Source organism: Rhinolophus sinicus, linkage group LG02 (genome assembly GCF_036562045.2).
Source record: "Rhinolophus sinicus isolate RSC01 linkage group LG02, ASM3656204v1, whole genome shotgun sequence".
Classification (NCBI taxonomy): Eukaryota; Metazoa; Chordata; class Mammalia; order Chiroptera; family Rhinolophidae; genus Rhinolophus; species Rhinolophus sinicus.
The window spans coordinates 103,840,165-103,861,490 of record NC_133752.1 but is presented as its reverse complement, the minus strand read 5'-3'; the positions used below and the strand labels follow the sequence as shown (position 1 = coordinate 103,861,490).

The 21,326-nt window shown below is 43.8% G+C and overlaps 1 long non-coding RNA gene across 1 annotated transcript; it reads left to right on the top strand.

Annotated features, from left to right (window-relative positions):
- The first annotated feature begins 4,897 nt into the window (after positions 1 to 4,897).
- LOC141570039 (uncharacterized) lies at positions 4,898 to 12,521 on the top strand. Its single transcript, XR_012493783.1, has 2 exons — positions 4,898 to 5,142; positions 10,140 to 12,521. It is a non-coding gene; the product is annotated as an uncharacterized LOC141570039 (long non-coding RNA).
- The last annotated feature ends 8,805 nt before the right edge of the window (positions 12,522 to 21,326 follow it).

Genomic DNA, 21,326 nt, shown 5'->3' with positions numbered 1-21,326 from the left:
CTGTAACACAGGTCTTTTGACTTCGAATCCAGTGGCATTTCCACTATAGTAAGTATCACGCTGCTGTTCAGTTGTTCACCATCATCCCTAATCTACCTTAGACACACCGCCTTGTTGATATCTGGCCAAGCCACACATGATTCCTGGCCCAAAAGACAGCCATCATCTCTGGTATTTAGCTACTATTGTTCTCTTGACTTGCATGAATAACTGCAAGCTTGTGAATGAAGGATTTAGGAAATATTTCTCACCCCCGAATTCTACCCATTGTAAATGTAAGGAAGTGCTTCAACTATGAACACAATTAAGGAATTATCTTAAGGCTTTTAATAGAATACATGTGCTGTAGTTAAGAAAAGCAGAATCACATACGTTACTTTTTACACACACACACACACACACACACACACACACACACACACACACACACACAGTATAGCTATGCATCACTGAGAATGTAACATTATTTAATGAGATCCAAAGACTTGTCATGTCTTATGTTAGTTCATAACACAGATTCTTAAGTTATGTGTCATCTACAGAGACTGATGACTGTTCTTTAGATTTGCAGAGCTTTAGAGAACAATGAGAAAGGTTTCCATTCTTACCTGTAAGAACATCTAAGCTCTATCCGGGTTTAGTGTCTTTTTTTTTCAAGTTTGGGTAAGTCATTCATAGCTGGTAGTAGATTTAATACTTGTTAAAGTTGACATAACCTTGTGTAGCAGTGAGTGACATTTTAGTGACCAACCCTCCGTGTCTACATTTCCCAAATGTGATTTCAAAAAGATGTTGCTGGGCATGCAGCTCTCAGATTTAGCATTCTGACCCTCACTGACAGCTCTTGCATCTAAGAGGAGGGCTGAGCTTCATTTCCACACTCTGTGTTGTACACATCTAATCCTCTCCTTCCCTCCTACCCAGCTCACAAGCCCACTTTTGTGCTACTGGTCCATGCAGCCGGCCTTCTCTTCTTTCATTGGATCTCTGATTCTTCCTTTTTGGTCATCACGTTTTTCTAATGGTGAGCTAGCACCATTTTCTAATAGTGATGGGCGGAACTAGCAGAATTCCAGGTATTTTAAGATGAACCTTCGTGTATACACTTTAGCCTCCCCAGGCACCAGGGTCTTCCTGTGGGGCTTCATTAGGCACCGCTTGGCCTGTTTGATAGACGGACAACCTGACGCCCAGAAGGCAGGCTTCCCATGTCACTTTGGGAGAGTCCAGGCCAGGAACCCAGACTTGCAGGCTCTAATCACACGGCTCTGTGAGTCATTAGAATCAAAGGAAAGTTGGTAAACCATTATGGTTGCCACCCCTGCTTAGAATGTTTGATACTTCATCGGAAAGTACAGACGTGGTAAGCAGTATGCCTCTCAATTTTGAACCCAAGGACTTGCAGATCTTTGAAAGTAGGAGTAAGAACCTTTGGCAGTAACGAGCTTTCTTTTGCTCAGTCATGGTAGAATAGAATCACAGGAGTCCAGCCCTGCGGGATCCGTTGTAACCCTGTCCTTTTATGGAGGAGGACCCTAACCCTGGAGGAGGCTGTAACACCCCACAGTACAGACGGTCAGTGCATCAGCAGGTCTAGAAGCCAGCCAGCCTGGCTTCTCCTGAGAACAGCCTCGCTGCATCCCACAGCCTGCCTTCTAGCCACGTCCTCATGCAACTTCATGTAACGAAGTACAGTGAACTGCACATGTCACGGCCCAGGCCGTGTACTTTGAAATATTAAAAAAAAAAGCATTATAAGGTTTTTATAATAAACATCCCCCAACAAGAATATGTATGAAGGCTTTAGGACTGGGGCCTCCTGCCTCTGGCATACCATAGTGCTACGATGACAGCCGTCGTATTTTCAGATTACAATTATTGGGGCATGACTGACCATGACTAGGTGGAATATACAGTCTTTGGAGATGGAAATGTTGGATTCAGGAATGTTTGGATGGTTTATGGGCGGTGCTATCATAAGGCGACTTGAACCTGGAATGTGTGAAGCGATAGCAGATTGCTACTTGAGCTGATTTGGGTGTGACTATAGCGGCACTGAGGCGAGGAGGCACGATGAAGGTGATAATAACACAGTGTACATTTTGAGTTGGGCTCTCTTCACTGGAAGAAAGTAGAACTCATGTCACCTTGCTCAAAAGGGGTACCTCGTGCTGAATGCATGCACGCACCTTCCCAGTGTCACCTCGCCCCACCTGCCTTCCACCCCAGGCCCTCAGCTGCTGGCTCAGTGGTGGGAGCTCAGCAGCTCTGGCGCCTACTCCCTAGTCCTGACCCGATGGTCTCGTGGTGGCCCCAGCTGCTCCCATCACATCCAGACTCAGATGAGGCGCTGCACTGTGGGGTGTGAGACTTGGGCTCCCAGTTGCTTCCTGGGGGGACTCAACCTAGAAGTATAGGTGAGTTCACACACCATTGATCAAAGTATGGGGTGGGGACGAGGGAGGTTTAGTGCCCCCATGCAATGAGTTCTGACCAGTGAGACAGGTGATGGAAGCAGTTGGCATGTAAATTCCTCTTCCTTCCCTCCCCACCTTCCTCCTGCCCCCACCCACGAACTCTTCTGGGGCAGTGATGCTGTTTGACCTTCCCTGAAATGTCCCACGTGACTGAACAACCAGTTGTGTTGTCTTTCGAGGCCATGACAGCTGTGTAGCCAGGTAGCATACACCTTGTATTTGCTTTTCCCATGTTCTCACTTCCCTTTCCTTCCCTTTTCTCTCTGTTGCCCTGGGATTGCACCTACCTCCCCAGAAAGCATCACCATGTAAAATTTGCCTCCGGTTTTGTTTCCTATGCAGGAGATCATTGTAAAGTTGCACGAGGTTTGTAAGTATAACCAGGCAGCCCTCAGCATCCATACCCAATTACTCTTTCTAACTCAGTTTGCCCTCGGGTGTGAATACCCTGGTTTTCTTTGTGATGGCATATTTGCTTCTCTATATGTGTTTGCTTTGATCTCCTCTTCTTCCTGGTTAGCCAATTATTTCTAGATTATTTACACCAAATCTCATAAGGAGCCAAACTAATTGGTTGAGCCACTGACTCTCACACTTATGGGGCAAATTTGAAGAATCAAGTCATGTCATGGATGCTGGCGAGTGTACGATGGGCAGGCCTGAGATCTGTGGCCGTCTCAGGCACAAAGAACACTAGCCTTCCTTCCTTAAGGTAGAGTCTGTTGGAAGGGCAGTCAGCTGGAAGGAGAAGTTGGGTGTGGCTTGTTCAGTAGAAACGACAGTGACACATGGAGGTGGGTTTTCAGTTATTGCAGTCAGACTTTCTGGGTATCTTTTGCAGCCTGGCAATATTTGTCTGTAGCTACCTGGCTGCGCACGTAGTTCCTTCATGCTGTTGTTCTGTATGTGGTTCAACCTCCCATTTTCAGGGATCATTTAGGCTCTTGGACAGTGATGGGTATCCTGCACGAAGAGCCAGATAAGGTGTGCTGTGGTGTAGAGGAGAATAAGATGCAGGTGAGAATTTCAGCTGTCGTGTTCCTTAAGAAGATGACAGCAAATCAAGGGTTACCCTTGCTGAACGGTTAACTGAGACACCTGAAGGAAGAGGGTCGCCTGGGGAGGGACCTGGCTAGTGGATGCGAAGTTGTTCTGGGACTGGGACGCAAAGTAGAAAAGATCAAGTATCAGCAGTTTGAACAATGAGAGGAGGATGAAGAAGAGAGGGAGCGAATGAAGGACCCTGGTGAGGAGAGAGGCCCTGGTGGCGACACTGGCCTCAGTTTGCATTCGCAGCAGTGGGAAAGTAGAGCAACGTGGGGCCGTGGGAAGTGCCGGGAAGAAGAAAAGCCAGCGCACTCACTGAGGACTTACTGTGCGTCAGACCGTGCGCTAAGTAAGGGCTTTATTTGGGTAATTTTACTTAACCGTCATAGCAACCTCATGTGGTTTTACAGATGAGGAAACTGACATATAAAAAGGTGAAGTAATTTGCCTAAGGTCCCACAGCTGGACGGAGGCAGGGTTAGGGTTCAGGCGTTCTCATGTTGCACCAACCCTGCCCCCCCGCCCCAAACCTTCAAAGATGAGGAAATTCGATGTATGTTGAGAAAAGCTCCCAGGTCATTACAGAGGATGTTTTTGGTACACATTTTTATTGTTTACTCTCCGCTGAAGCCTGTGACCTTTCTGTTGAGAAACACAGGACATAGTGGCAACAGAGTGACCCTACCCACTTACTAGATCATGGTGAAACGTCTGATCCACGCAGATCTGTTTCACAAGCATGACGGGAAGTTTAATGTTTTATACCAACTGTGCATTTAGAATCCCGGTCATGTGTTCATCCAATCATCCAGCTCATACTTACTGAGCTCCCTCTGTATACTGCGTTCTGTAATGACCTTTTCTGGACCCTGAACCCACAACAGCGAACAGGAACACTGAGGCCCCACCCTTAGGGGCTCTTAGAGATGTGCCCTGGTAGTCACGAGCACGTCTGACTATGGAACACTGGATATGTGGTTAGTACCTATTGAGATGCACTGGGAGTATAAAATATGCACCAATTTTAAAGACTTAGTACAAAAAAGGTAAAATATCTCATTAATAATTTTTATATTGATTACATGTTGGACCAATATTACAAGGTCTGACAATTCAGTTTGCAAACTTGTTGCAGTGATGTTGCTGACTTTTTTTGATATCAGAGGGATTATTCATTATGAATTTGTACCAACTGGACAAACAGTTAAGCAAGTTTACTATTTAAAAGTGCTAAAAAGGCTGTGTGAAAAAGTTAGACGACCTGAACTTTTTGCCAACAATTCATGGCGCTTGCATCACAACAATGCACCAGCTCACACGGCACTGTCTGTGAGGGAGTTTTGAGCCAGTAAACAAATAACTGTATTGGAACACCCTCCCTACTCACCTGATCTGGCCCTCAGTGACTTCTTTCTTTACCCAAAGATCAAGGAAATATTGAAAGGAAGACATTTTGATGACATTCAGGACATCAAGGGTAATATGACGACAGCTCTGATGGCCATTCCAGAAAAATAGTTCCAGAATTGCTCTGAAGGGTGGACTAGGCACTGACATCAGTGCACAGCTTCCCAAGGGAGGCACCTCGAAGGTGACCATAGTGATATTCAGCAATGAGGTATGTAGCACTTTTTCTAGGATGAGTTTGTGAACTTAATTTTCAGACCTCGTATATTGGACATAATGGGTTGTTAAATAGAATGTATTATTGAAATTAATATCACCTGTTCCTTTTACTTTAAAAAATGTGGCTACTAGAAAATTTAAGATTGCATATGTGGCTTGCTTTGTATTTCTGTTGAACAAGCTGGCCCGGAGAGAAAGCTAGATTCTGAGCACATGATGAGATGAGTGTTGAGCGCTGCTAAAGGGAAGTAAGACGTGCTACTGAGGCTGGAGGCGCTGGCACATAACGTAGTCTAGACGGTCGGGGAAGGTTGTGTGAAAAGAAGCTTGTGTCTCCAATAAGTGGTCGGTTATGTGACGTCTAGTGCTCCTGCCAGGAGCAGCTGTCTGAACAGAGCAGCTGTTCTAAGGTATAGAGCATTCGTTCATTTAATGGGTATTAACACGTTAAACCCCTGGACTAGCTCAGCCCAGTTAATGATGGCCTGACTGCATTTGGAGGGTAAGCGGTGAGTGGTGCTCACTGTGTGTGCACGTGCATGTGTGAAAGGGGCAGCGCTGGGTTGTAATTATGATGGTTAATGTTTATGGAGCATTTACTTTATACCTGAGATGGTCTTCCTAAGTGCCAATGTATTATGTCACCTCATCCCAGGAATGACTCTCTGAAGAGGTATCGTTATTATGTCTTTTGTTTCTTAAAAAGAATCAGTTTAAAATAATCAGTTTCCCAAAGAGGCATGTTTTTGGGGGCCAAACTCTGCTCTCCATCACCTTTCATGCAGTGACATTTAGAGATAACCCTTATATGATAAACACTCCTCGCTCAGTACCTGACACTTAATACATGCTCAGCAAATTGTAGTTTTATTATTGCTTAGAGCATCCTATTAGAGTGAATTGTTGCATTAAAATCACCCCATTTTGTAAACCCCAGACTTGTTAGCTGGGTAGCCACACTGAGTGTGGTCACGTCACAGTGTTGAAATGAGGGGACACATCTGCGTTCAGTCCCCAGTGTGTCCCGAGTGTGAACCTGTTGGGTTGTCTCAGCCATTTGTTTGCTGACTTTTTTCTCTTCTGGAAACGCTCTCTGGGCTCTGGGCTCACAGGAATTGGATCAGTTTTCTTTGGGGAGGTCATCTCAAGCGGGTGACAAACAACTGATTTCATAACCGGTGTAGTGCAGTTTTGGCGAACCGAGAGCAAACACAGAGACATTCCTTCCCTGGGCTTGGAGGCATGACCAGGCCACCCCTCAGGACACACGGAGGCGTCTGTTGGAGGCGATCCAGGGTAGGGGGTGTCACAGCATCTGATCCCTCCAAGGTGGAGTGGTGGGAAGCTTGAGCAAGGGAAACAAGCAAAACGTGACTCTCTTCCTGTCCAAAGTTGTGAAGAAGAAAACCTTCTCCAAAACTCAAAATATCCAGCCAGGATTCCTACCAGCGAACACAGATCGGTTCTCTAATTGACTAATTTCTCTGGGTTCTTCAGAGAAACAGAACCAGTAAATACACGTACACACATACATACATATACGTGTGTGTGTGTATACCTATATACATGCAGGTAGATATAGATATGGAGAGAGAGAGAGAGAGAGAGATTGAGATCGCTTTACTATGAGGAATTAATTGGCTCACACAATTAGGGAGGTTGAGAAGTCCCAAGATCTTCCTGTCTGTGAACTAGAGACCCAGGAAGTTGGTGGTGTAATTCAGCTCGAGTCTGAGCATCTGACAACCAGGGGAGCTGATGTTGTAAATTCCAGACTGAGGGCCAGAGAAGATGAGATGAGATGTCCCAGCTCAAACAGTGAGCAGGGAAAAAAGGGTAAATTGCTCCTTCCTCCTTTGTTCTACTTATGCTCTCAACAGATTGGATGATGCCCACCCACCCTGGGGAGGCCCATTTACTTTATTTGGCCCACTGATTCAAATGCGAATCTCATCTAGAAATGCCCTCAAAGACATACCCAGAAATAATGTTTAATCTGGGTATTCATGGTCAGTCAAGTTGATGCATAAAATTAACCATCACAATCTCGTCCATCCATCCATCCATCCATCCATCCATCCATCCATCCATCCATCCATCCATCCATCCAGTATGTACTGGGCACCTATTATGTTCCAGATAGAGAGTGTGATTCTGAAGAATCAATGAGGAGTAAACCCAGACGAGGCCTCTGCACCCCTGACACTGGTGGCTTAGAGGGACAGCAGACATTAATCAAATAATCTGAAAGGCTTTGCACTAGAAAGATGATTTCTGAGGTCCCTTGTGGCTCTCTAAAATTAAATAGTTCTCTTCAATTTCTGAACCTCAGTCATAAAGAGGATAGTCACCAGTTCCCGGCAGGCCAAGGTCCCACAGTGACAGGAATTCGCCTGCCTGGCTGGGAGTTTCCTTGACTGGCTGGGGAGAGAGTTTCCTTTCGTCAACAGTACCACCCTCAGCAGAAGTCAGGTCCCGGGTTCTGCAGGCTCCTTCCTCCACCTCGCTGGCTTCCCTCCTTTGCCCTGGTTTGTTATTTGTTTGTCTTGGGGGAGTGGTTCCATCTTAGCTTTGAGTACCTCTTACTCCACGCCACTGCAGAGCTGGTACTGGCCTGTGTTGAACATGACACCTCTTTGGCTGCCGTCCTGGCTTCGTTTCTGCTCCTCATGCCATCAGCTTGTTGCAACCTGGTGCAGCGTCCTGGGGCTTGCCACTGAGCCAGACAGCCACAGTCACTCACAAGGACTTAAGTGGCTTTCTTAGCCAATGGCCTTCCCTTACCCCTTCTCTTTCAGCTTCACCCGTTCGCGCACTTTCCAGGCCTCTTTGGTGGATTGGATGCTCAGTGTGGAGGGTCATTCATTTACAGGACAGGGGTTGAGTGTCTTCTGTGTGTCAGGCACTGGCTGGATGTTGAGACTCTACAAAGCCAACGGTGGGACTTCTATTTCATTAGGAAGAAGGAAGAAGGGGAAAGGACCCAGTGTGGAGTGTGCACACATACATACAAAGGCAAAGAAGAGAAAAAGAAAGAAGGATGAAAGGATTAGGAATTTAGGGAAGTAGAAGCTTTGATACAGAGTGAAGTAGTTTGAGATTGTAAAAACTGAAAAGATTGAATGAAGACTCAGGGTCAAAACATAATATTAAGGGAAATTTATTAGAGGAAAGTTGGCCTTAGTCTGTCCACTCTGTGCAAGACAGAAAAAGGAATTTACATAAGTTTACAAAAGAAACAAAGGAATCACATCTCAATTGTGTGCTGAGAAAATCTTTTTAAGCTTAAATTTTTATCAAATTTATACATGCACCAAGCTTAAAGAGTCAAGGTTCATAATGAAACAGTGTGTCCGCATCCCACCCTTCTCCTATCTTCTTCACAGAGGCAGCCCTTTTATTGCTTTTACTGTTTATTTCTACTTCTTTGTGTTTTTAGTCTTCAACACCATTTTTGACTTCCCTCAATGGAAGCTTTGGTTCTCCTTCCCACCGTGTGTCCACAGCTTTCCTCCCAGGTTTTGGTCAGATTCATGTTTAGTGTTTTCTCCGACTATATATATGCTGAGCCCGGTACTATATTACATTAGTTACCAATGTCTGCATAGCCAGTTACCCCCAAATTTGCAGCTTAAAACAATGAACATTGCTCTCACTGTTTCTGAGGTCCAGGTGTGCCTTAGCTGGGACCACTGGCTCAGGGTCTCTCACAGGTGGCCCTGAGGGCAGCTGGCCGGGGCAAGGATCAACCCAGAGGGCAGAGTATTTCCTGCAGTTACTTCACTGTTGACTTCTTCACCTCCATTTTCTCTTGTTGCTGTCTGTATTCCTGTTATTCAGGTATCGGACCCACTGGACCGATTCTCTAATTTTTTTTTCTTTCCTGTTTTCCATCTATTTTATTTATTTATTTATTTATTTATTTTTTATTTTTTCTTTTTTAATTTATTGGGGTGACAATTGTTAGTAAAATTACATAGGTTTCAGGTGTACAATTCTGTATTACGTCATCTATAAATATCCATCTATTTTATTTGCTCTTACTTTATAGGATATTTCCTCATGTGTATGTTCTAATTCTTCTATTGTTTTCCATTTCTGCAATCCCATTTTTAATTTTTAAGAATTCTTTTGCTTTTCTGTGTTATTTTTACATAGTACATTTTATGTTTCTTGTTTGACTCTCTGAAGCCATGAGTGATAGCTTCTCTTTGGGAAGGTTATTTCCCTCTTCGTACGCAGGCTCTGGTTTCTCTAAATTGCTTTCTCTATTTATTTCATGTGGTCTCTTTTTCTTATTAGAGATTTTCTTCAGTGGTCTGGCCATCTATGGTTGTTTCCTTGTATTTCAGAGTAGGAGATCATTATGTTGGGAGAGAGAAGTGCATGAGGATGCAGTGTGTTAACTGAGCTTTCGAGAAGGCCAGGCTGGCTGAGTTGCTGAGTTTGGGAACTCCCTTGGTTCCCCTGCTCTCCTGTCTCCTTGGCTTGGAGCAGAGCCCACAGAAAACTCAACCGATCTCTTGTCTAGGGGTGCAGGCCTGACTCTGAGTTCTGACAGGAAGGGTAGGGGGAGGTCCCTGCATATATATAGATCCATTTATCCCTTTCATCCACACCTCTAGTCTCCCCCAGATACTCATATGCAAGGAGAAGTGATTTCTTAGAATACATGTAAGAAGGAAGCTGCCACTTAAGTGGAACAGTAAAGTCTGATTAGTTTATCTGTGAAGGTGCCTTTCAGCCAATGTTTATCTCTGGTGGCAGAGGGGGTTTAGCACAGACCAGCGTGACTTTGACTTTGACATGCTCTGGGCCTGCCCCCCTCTGCCTCTTTGCTTGTGTCGGGAGGTGTGGTCTCCAGATAGGACGCATTGTGTCTCCCTGGTCTGCTTGCTGATTCCTGGGGCAAACAACATTCTGCTGATGGCTTGAGGCCTTGAACTAGATCAGTCATTTTTCTAACTTGCCACTTATCTTCTGGAATAGAGACGGGAAGAATTGTAACACAAATATCCGAAGATGCAGGAGAGACCTACCAAGTAATCAGCTTTCCGGTTATCAGCGTCCGTGAGCGGCAGTGTTACGATTCCTGACTGAGCACAGCGTGGGGACAGGTCATGCATGTGCCAGGGGAGCCTGCTTTCTCAGACACTCGTGAATATATGCACCAAATTATCGCAAGAGGAATACACACTGGACAGTCTGTTGGATTAAATGAATTCAGCTCAACTACCGACTGACAGAAGAGGCAGTTACAGCTGCAAACCCAAGAGGCGAGGGAAAAATATTGCCTCTAAGAACACGAGCAATTTTATACTCTATTTTCTCAAGAACAAATGATGAGTGTGTCAGAATAAGAATGGCCGAATACTTGAGAATTTTTGTCTCCAGAAATGTATCTTTCATTACTGCTTTTCATGAGCATTTTCTGAACAGGACAGTGCTATGGCATCCTGTCTGTCTGCGCCATGCTGAGTATATTTTGCAGAAGCCATCCATCATTTTGCTTCCCCCACTCCCACTTTTTTTCTTTTAGCTATCACAACGCGTCTAAATAAACCACTGCAATGTTTCCTTAATTTTCTCTATCAGTAAGATACATGAAAGCTTAATGGATTCCCCAAGTAGTAAGGCCTTCCAACTCAAGGAGCAAAGAAATGAATAGATATTAAAACTGCCCAATATCAAATAGCTACTGATAGTGATATCATTTCCGCTCTGGGAACGTAATTATCCCACTTGAATAATACATTAAAAAAAAAATCACCTCTAAGTATGAGAGTCCCCACATTAATTCCTCTTATCATTTGCTAGACTTTAACACCTTAGCTAAAAACAAGTCTGTTTTCCCTCAAAAGTTGATATTTTTTAAACAAGCTTTGTTGAGCTATAATTCACATACCACAAAATTTACCCTTTTAAAGTATGTAATTTTGTGTTTTTTTTTTTTTGTATATTTACTGAGTTATGCAACTACCACCTTAATCTATTTTTAGAACATTTTCATCACACTCAAAAGAATCTCTGTATCCATTTGCAGTCACCCCATTCCCCCAACCCTCAGCCCCAGGCAACCACTAATCTACTGTCTGTCTATAGATTTGCTTAGGCTGGACATTTCATAAGAATGGCCTCATCTATAAAACATAGTCTTTTGTGACTGGCTTCCTCCACTTAGCATAGTGTTTTTGAATTTCATCCATATTGTAGCGTGTATTAGCACTTCATTCTTTTTTATTGCCGAATAGGAGTAGCCCATTGTATGGATGGACCACATTTATAAATCTGTTCATCAGTTGATGAATATTGGGATTATTTACACTTTTTGGTTATTATGAATGATGCTGCAATAAAGTTTGGTGTGTAAGTCTTTGTGTGGACATATATTTTCATTTCTCTTGGGTTGATACCTAGGAGAGATACTGAGTCATACTGTAATTACATATTTAACATTTAACTGCGAACTGTTTTCCAAAGTCATCGCACCATCTTCAATTTTTACCAGCAATGTATGGTGCTTCCAATTTCTTCACATCCTTGGAAACACTTGTGATTGTCCATGTTTTTAATTTCAGCCATCCCTGTGGGTGTGAAGTGGCATGTCATTGTGGTTTTATTTGCCTTTCCCTAATGATTGAGCATCTTTGAAGATCTTATTGAGTATTAGTGTATATTCTTTAGAGAACTGTCTATTCAAATCCTTTGCCCATTTTTAAATTGGATTTTTTTGTCTTTTTCTCATTGAGTCATCAGAGTTATTTATATATTCTGGATAATAAGCTCATATTGGATATATGATTTGCAGAGATGTTCTCCAAGCCTGTTGGTTGTCTTTTACTATCTTGATGATGTTGTTTGAAGCACATTTTTAATTTTGATGGAGTCCAATTTATTAATTTTTTCTTTTATCATCTGTGTTTTGGTGTCGTGTCTAAGAAATCATTGCCTAATCCAACATCATGAAAATTTACTCCCATATTGTGTCTGAATTTTATAGTTTTCTTTCATTTAGGTCTATGATCCATTTTGAGTTAATTTTTTTGTATGGTGGGAAGTAGGGGTTCAGATTCATCCTTTCGCATATCCAGTCGGTATCCATTTGTTCCCAACACCGTTTGTTGAAAAGATTATTCTTTCTCCATTGAATTACTTTGACACCATTGTTGAAAATCAGTAACCACTCACGTAAGGGCTTATTTCTGAATTCTCTTTTCTATTGATCTGTATGTCTATTCTTATACTTGTACCACACTGTTTGATTATTGTAGCTTTGTAGTAGGTTTTGAAATCAGGGAATGTAAGTCCTCTAACTTAGTAGTTATTAAAAAAATGATGCCTATTTTTAAATAAAGCGTTGTTTGTCATACAGTTTGTCTATTTTTTAGAACTTTTAGATTTTGAAAGGTTGGCGGAAATCAGTTGATATTCTTTTGTGGAGGTCCAAAGCTTCTACATACCCAGCTGTCCAACAATAAGAAAATTGTATACCATGGTTTCTCATCCGTTTGTAATGGGCATGTGTCAGCCTTTGGCTGGTTGTGGAGACCTTGAAGAGCCTTACTTCAGAAGTTTGGTTTGTTCAACAGACATTTACCAAGCACCTCCCATGTCATGCCTGTGCAAGAAGTTGAGGAGAGAAAGATAAATGGGACAGTCTCTGCATTCAGAATGCTTACAATCTAGCAAGGAACCAGTCAGAATGTGATTGCTGACTTTCAGATTGTCAACTTAACTCCTTCAGTTTATAGATTAGAAAAGGAAGCCTAGAGAAAGAGGCTTGTGTGAAAGCAATAGTGTCCATACAAGTAAGTAACTGTGAGCGCAGTGCCCTGCACATAGTAGGCCTTCAACAGATGTTTGCCATGATTGCTCACTAGACGATGTGGAGGCCAGTGGCTAGCACGTCTCACCATGGAAGGACGGGCTCAGAAGGCTGAGAATATGCTCCATCTCTCCCTGGAGGCTGACTCCCACACTTAAAGCTTCCTTTGTGCTCACGGCTCAGCCTCAGGTGATTGGCAGCACTCTTGGCAGTCAGCTTTGCCCTGGAGTCTGCATTTGCCGGTTCTTTCTTTTTGGGCCTGGGTATCTTGAGACAGGTTGAATAAGCACCCTGGAGTTCTGCCAGAGTCACAAGACGAGGAAGGGCCAGAAGACAGAGGAGCAGGGTGAGGAGGTGGGGGTGGGGGGAGTGCAGAGGAAGTTCACCATCATGTGGTTTCAATGGCTCAAGTATGCTTAGGCGCCAGTGTTCATTCAAACAATTTAGACTTTCAGAAAGCCTGGCTCTTCCTCGCGGAGTCATTTGTTTACTCCTGTCTGGTGGGCTTCTCTGGCCATTTCCCCACACTCATGAACCCAGAGTGCTCCAGGCAGAGCCTTTCTTCCTGCTGGGAAGGTGAGCAATTCCAGGGGCCCGAAGTCCTGCATGAAGTCAGCTGTAACCCAGATCTGCTGTGGCCAGTATCCGGCTCCTGAGTGGGTAATAAAAGGATGACCAGGTTTTGTGTGCACCTGTCTGCCACTTGTGGAGGAAATTAATTTGAATACAGAGCAAGGTTAGCTGCACAGCAGAAATGAAAGAGAAAGGCTTGTCTTGGTTAAAAGCAGGAACTGGAGACTGATCGCCTCAGCTGGAATTGGGGCTCCGTTAGTATCAACTGGAGATGTTGGGCAATGTACATGTCTTTTCTGTATCCTGATTTTCTCATCCAGCACTCCCAACCTCTCTTTCTTTTATCCGCAGCACTATTATATTATCTTTTAATATGCTATGCCATTTATTTGTTGTGTTTATTGTTCACTGTCTGTCTTTCTCATCGCCCACCCGTAAAGGGCAGCCATCTTTGCTTTTGTGGCTGTTGTTTTTTGATGTATCCTAAGACTCTAGAAGACTTAGGACACATAGTAGGTACTCAATAAATATTTCTGCAATGTGGTTACTAATAGTACCAACGTCAGCTGGACAGTTAGGAAGATTAAATGGGTTAATACTATAATAGGTTCAGGGCAGCGCCCACCACCTGGTAAATGCTACACAAGTAAAGTGACCACACGTCCCATGTCCAGTTGGCCTGGGACAGTCCTGCTTTAGACTCATGTTCTGGAGTAATTACTAGTAGAGCTCTCTTTCAGAAAAAGAGAAGACTTGTGCTAAGTGACTAAGACTAATGCTAAGTGACACGGTTTTCCTACATGTAAGTGTTTTTACTTATCTATTTATGAAACTTAAAAAGAATTACCTGCTATTTACCAACTACCATGTTAGAGGCTAAGAGCAGCGGCCATAGTTCGTTCCCTTCCATGACTTCCAGTCTGTGGACTCTCCCACTGGAGACCTTGAAGAACATGATTAAGTAGACAACCACATGACTCGAACACGTGGCTAGGAAGAATAATTGGATTTACATCCATGCTATTCTTTGCTGTTTTGTGAAGAAGCTGTTTTTCATTTATCAGTTTATACAGCAACCCAACAAGTGGAAATGATTACTATCCCTCTTTACTGATGAAAAACAGGTTCTGAGAGGCCCAAGAACTTGGTGAACGTGCAGAGCACTGGTCCCAAGGCTTGGATTCCGCCATGTTTTCCTGCTGAGTAACTGTCTGCTCAGAGCTCCCACCAGATGGCCCGGCAGTGCCTGTGTGACTGGGACTCAATCATTCCGCATTGCTGTACGATAAGCAGCCTTTTCCCTATGAATTCTTTAAAAAACACCGAGATTACACTGATTAAAGTTAGGATACACCGTTTGAATTAAAGGCAAGGCACAAGAATCTAATTATTTTGATTTCTAATCTTGTCTGGTCAATGGAGCACATCCATCCTCAGATCACGTCTGAGACAGTCCTGTCTGGTGGTGCAGGACTTGCAGCTTTTCTCACATTCCCCTGCCTCCCCCTAGTGACTGAGTCCAGAACTACTATTATATGTGGGAGTAATGGGTAATGTATTACTGATACATATTTCTATTACTATCATATATATACATAAAAATATTTGCAGTAAGAGTTATTGCAAGAACACAGAAGATATGAATAAAGCCAAACCTTATCTATTTCCGTCCTTTCCTCCCTCATGCCTAATCTCTGTGAAACTCTGTACTACATACCAAGGACACAAAGATAAAAGCGTGACCCAGCATTTCCCCACTTTGGGCGCTTTGACAACCCCTCTTTGTACCAAAAGAAACAAAGAGGATTTAAAATTTCAAAGAGGAGTGGAAATAACTACTCTTACTGTTTCTAATGTTTCCTATATAAAGTTAAACACCACGTGGCACTGAGACTTGCAGTAAGGGAATAGGACCACTTTTTTATTCTGTATCTCACTTTTGTCCTCTTCTAACCCCCTTCCCACTCCTCTCCCCTCTTCTTCCCTCCTCTTCTCTCCCTTCCTCTCTTGTCCTACTCTTCTATTCGTTTGTGTTTTATCTCCTCCCATCATCAAGATTCCAAGGCCAGGCAGCTGAGGCCAACACCCTGAGGTTGTTGTCATGCCTGCAGCGATCGCTCACCTGTGTGTTAGGACAGTTTCCAGCAGTTTGCAGATGGTAAACACGCAGAGGCAGGGTGGGCAGGAGTCAGGCTTCTCATGACTGGAGTCAAATACACACCAAGGAATTTGCAATCAGCCACTTAGAACAAGGCAAGACTGCATTCTATGTACGTCCTGCCCTCCACTTGGAAACCAGGAAAGGAGGGAGAGGTTCTAGTATGTTCTCTTTACAAATGGACCCTGTGGCTCCATTCTACCACCTAATACCCAGAGTGTAGCTTAGCATCCAGGCCTCCATCACTGCTCTGCTGCCCCTGGGAGCTGCCCAGTGTCACTGGACCACTTGTTCCTGGGTCACTCCCAGCCTACTGCTGTCATTATGGGTCTCAGATGAGACCTTTGAAAGCCACAGAAATAATGCTTCTCGCCATGCTAGTGGCTTGAGGAAACTTGAGAAAGGTATTCTATGGGTGTTGCAAATAGAATACCAGGTAATTTTTATCTGTGTACCTCGTATTATTGTAGCCAAACACACTGAAATTAAATCCAGTGTTTCTCTCTCCTGCCAGAATGGAAACAGCCACAGAGCTTGAATTATGCACATTTATCTTTATGTCCCCAATGTGTGGGACATGATTGGTGCTCAATAATTGCTTGTTTTAAGAATGAATGAGTGAATGAATGAATGATGAACCTCAGCAATACTTTGTCATTCAAATCAGAAACACAAATAATTTATTTTTTTCCTAAGTACGGTTTCTAGGCCAACAGATACGTGTGCTATAAAGGCTTTTGAGAATGGTCTTCATGACTTTATAATCTTCCTGGTGAGATACAGGACATAAAGTCACATGTGAAGAAAAGATAGAAGATACCAGGCTCCAAAGGCAAAATAAATAAATGAAACAAGAAAACGCACAAAGGCAAACGGTCTAATAAAGAGTACCCACAGATTCTGATAACCTAGGGAGAGTTTCCAGCCACGATGGTCACTGTGTTAGTAGTAAGAATAAAAAATGCAGCATTCTACCCTTTCCTCGCCAAGGTTAGTCAAAGGCACAATCTCTTAGTGTCATTGTGGAGAGAGAGTGTGGGATTGTCTGGAAACTGAGGCAGGCAATAGCCAGAGGACTTACTCAAATTCTCACATCAAGTTAAGATACCAAACTCTGATGGTGGGTGGATTCTGCTTTGCTTGTTGACAGCTGAATAATGAGCAGATACGCTTATTCTGGGCAGTAGTTTTTCTTCTGGCACGCCTGCACATCAGGCAACTGTTTCGCCTCTTCTCACTTGACTTTCAGGAGCTGTTCTCCTTGTTTGTGTCCTGGGCACTCCTCTGTCCCCCACCGCCCCCCAACCCAGGGCTTTGTGGGCTTCCTTTCTGTCAGGTTGTCAGATTGCAGATTGCAAAGTGCCATTGGCATTTTAACCTGGGAACGCCCTAGCTCTGAAATTCTTTTCTGATCTAGGATGTCAACTCAATTCATTGTGGTAATTATTTTGCAATATCTACGTATGTCAAATCATTATGTTATACACCTAAAACTACTGTCAATTATATGTTATATGTCAATTATATGTCAGTAAAAAAAAAGAAAGATTTTTAGTAGAAAAATGTTAAATTGGGTTGGTGGGAAGCAGAAATTTTGGAAGAGGGAATTGGGTGTTTTCTAAACTGATAGGGTAGGTGGATAGATAGAAATGAGCAGGGGAAGGAGAGACTTAGCCCCAGTTAGAAAGCCCCTCGCTGCAGCTCCTACCTGGGTCAACCCCTGGCAACTGCCCAGCTGGACTCCAGCTTACACATACCTCTAGAGATGTGTTTTCACATGCCGCTAAATCAAAGAAATGCATTGTTAAATGCCAGAGGAGGGAGGACTCGGCACTTCAAGGGGAGGAGGAGGAGAGAGAAGGGAGAGCGGAGGCAGTTCTACCCACAGGGATAAAGAAAAGCCGGGTCCCCCATGTGAGGCGAGCCCTTCCAGGTCTCGGCGTGTGCTCGCTTTTCCTAGTAAACTTCTCGCTGTTCTATGCTGCACAAAATTCTGTCTCTTGACTGAATTCTTTCTTCAAGAAGACGAAGAGCCGAGGTACAATGTCATTCCCGGTAACAAAACCACTCCCAGTAGATGACTCAGGTCTTCTCCTGCTCTTTCCAAAAGGACATCACGTGACTGGACATAGGGGAGGCTGATGGCTGCTCTAGGAGGCGCTCGGCTTTGAACTGAGGCTGCAGGGTGCTGGCTACTTTGGGAGACTGCCCGGGTTCCCATTGTGGCCTTGGGGACGACGGCAGCTCCAAAACCTAAGGCATCTATCTGCTGCCAGTGGGCACCTCTGGTGGGAGTGATGATTTCAGCTTGGTGGCGTTTCAGGTCAGGCATGTTGGCTGCCTAGAGCTTGCACCATTGGTGTCCATGTTTGAGGGCAGTTTGGCCATTTGTGTTGGGCCGTTGTGGTGACCAATGCTTTTCATATTTTATCAAAGTGGAGAAAAAGCACAATGAGAACTATGTCCTTAGGAAATGACATGGGTTTGTGAAGGAGCGAAGTGCAAAGCAGGGTGTGGCTTTCAAATGACAGCACATTAAAAAATCCTTGGCTTAGACTTAATTTATGTTAGAAGTGCAGATATCTGAGAGCATACCTACGTCAAATATCATTCTAAGATTATTCTTTTAAAACTCAGAGTTGTGTTCTAGCCCAGTCTCTGCCACCTACTGACCAGGTTACTTTTAGGGGGCATCTCTAAAAGGATAAACTTGCACAGCGGAGCCCCATGTTCTTTTGAGCTTCCAGAATTTAGCTCTGAAATAATGTTAGCTTTAGATGTCCTCCAGTGGCTAAAATTATAATTGCAGGTTACACAAACACAGAATTTCTGGTTGCAAGAAGAAACCTAACTTCTACAGTAACACAGAGATTAATTACCCTTCTAAATGAAATCATGCAGGTACCACAATTGCCACACAGGCCCTCAGCAAACAGTGCAAATTAGTGCCACAGAAAGCTTGTCCTCACTGTACTCCAGAGGAACTTTCACGTAAGTGTCCAAAGAAACCTTGACAAATGTATTGACTGCAGTATTGTAATAGCAAAAAATGGGAAACAGCCCAAATGTCTATCAATGGGATAGTAGCATATTTGCACACTGAAATGCTATACAGCAGTGAAAATTAATTACCTAGAGTTACAGCTCTCAACCTGTGAGTGGAACTGTTAGGTCACAATGTAAGTGCATCTCGAATGCAAATTGCCCTCCCATTAACTCTATTAGTTTTACCCATTAACTCTATTAGGTTGGTGCACAAGTAATTGTGGTTTCCGCAATTATTTTTAACCTTTTAAACCGCAATTACTTGTGCACCAACCTAACAGCTGTGTAGGAGAGGTTCCATTTCCTCACATATTCACCCGATACTTGGAATTGTCTGACTTCATTTTTTCTGTCAATCTGATGTGAAATTCTATTTTATCTCTTAAAATAAGTTTTCTCCTCATTACTAGAGAAGAGAAATGTGGGGGAGGGGACGAAACTCCAGCCACAGCAAGTTCACAGATAAACCCGTGGACCCCTTCCTTCCGCCGCTCTCAAGGCCGGGATGTTGTCCGTAGAGGACCACCTGGAGGTGATGGAGCAGCTGCCAGCGGCCTGCGGGGCCACTTCACCGAGATGCACGAGCTGAACCCGCGGGTGCAGAAGACAGTGGCTCAACTAGAACAGCGAGTCCGAGGATTCTTTATGAATGTAAAATCCAAACCAAACCAAACCAAACCAAAAACGGAGAGAAGAACGAATGGCGTCATCATAAAAGATTCCTGTAAGGCTTCAGGAGAGGCCGAGGAGAAGGCGCGGCTGGCAAAGAGATCTCTGAGGCAGTGAAGTGACCAAGCTGGGTCAGGACGGGGCTAAGTTTCACATGGAGCTGGGAGCTGATGATGCTGGAATTACAGAAACACTAGCGAGGTGCTCTTTGGAATCAGATACTCCACAGCCAGGGAACGGTCACCAGCTCACTCACGTACTCCCACGGGAAAAAGGGAATATAATCCGGTTTCCCAGCATCCGACAGCAGATCATGTTCCTGAAAAGAAGCTTATGTCGGAAGCTCTTCTGTCCACCCCGACGTTAGATGCCTGTAAGGAAAACCCACTAGGTCGTGGGCATAACAATTCCACAGCTTCTTGCAGCAGCGCTCACAGCGTGAGCCCTCTCCACCTCTGGCATCCTGGCTCATTACATCAGGAACTTGTGCAGGGGCAAGTACTGTGGCAACAGCCCGCAGTTCACGCTACAGCTCAGATGAAAGAGGGGCAAAGAACATCAAGTGTGAATTCCAGTTATGAAGCATTCAGCTGCGAAGAGAATTTCCAGTGCCCAGGGAACGGCTGGCTGGTCACCATCTTCAGTACTCGTGATGATTTTAGCACAGATTGCCAGGTCCTCAGCAGTGGACTCGCGCAGTGGGAGAAAGAGCAAAACCAGCAGGACTTCAAGCCAGGAATCATCATCTTCCTCCTCCACTTCTCCTCATCACGTCCCTCATCATCCACAGTGGCCTGGAACTCGCTCAACAAACAGCTGTGGTACCAGAATCTGATTCCCCCTATGAGGTTGATTGGACCGATTGCCCCGAGGCATTATGGTGTTGCCCTGGTCATCAGGTATCCTATGGTGGGATGGGCTGTGATCACCGAGGTCACCCCGTGGAATGGTCCCAGGAGGGGCGCCCCGACTGACACAGGCACCGGAGGGAAATGGTACTGCCCACAATGCACTGCAGCAATGGAGCGCAGAGGCAGGTGGCACAAACCAACGCGGTCACTTCATTTGAGGAAGAAAACAACTTCAACTCAACATCTTACAGAGGACTTTAAAAAAGGAGACAAGAGAAAGAAGAAACACTGTATTTCCAAGCAACCACTTAAAAATTTTCATAAGACAATCCTGTAGGATCTTGAACTTGACTTTTATGGGCTGTATTTTAATAATGTAAGGAAATTATTTATGCACTTCTGGTGTGCCATGAATATTGTTCCAGTTAGTCTTGGATTATTTCAAGGGCTAACATACGCAGATATTTGTCCTCCGTCACCATTTTCTCTATGGGCATTCTATAATTTAGACTTCAGGGAATTCCAACGAAGAAGATTTTAGGAAATATATTTTATATTCAACAGGTATATCCTGCTGCAAGTACTGTACTCCAGAGCTGTTCTGTAACACTATATAAATGGTTGCCCCCCCCAAAAAAAAAAAAAAAAAAAGTGCTCCTAAAAAGAATTTAAGACAATGGTTTTATAAGTGCCTTTATAATAAGCTTTGTTTCCTTGTGAAACTAATTCAGCAGGCTGAAGGAAATGGTTCATGTGATAAAATGGGCTGGTATCCTCTAGCGTATTTAGGTACATAAACAGAAATGCCTGTAGGTAAAAACTAATCTGTGCCACTAGTCTTTATATATTTCTGTATCCAGACAGTGCAGTTCATGAGCGTGGGAATGGCAAGGGCTGAGGGGAAAGGGTATTAAAGTAATACATTTTTATACCAAATGTGTTTATTTTTGTGTGTGAGTAATCCTTATAATTGGAATTGTACTAGGTGTTCAAATAAAGTTTTTTAAAAATTAAAAAAAAACACGTTAAGCATATTTTCTACTTTTGCCATGTGA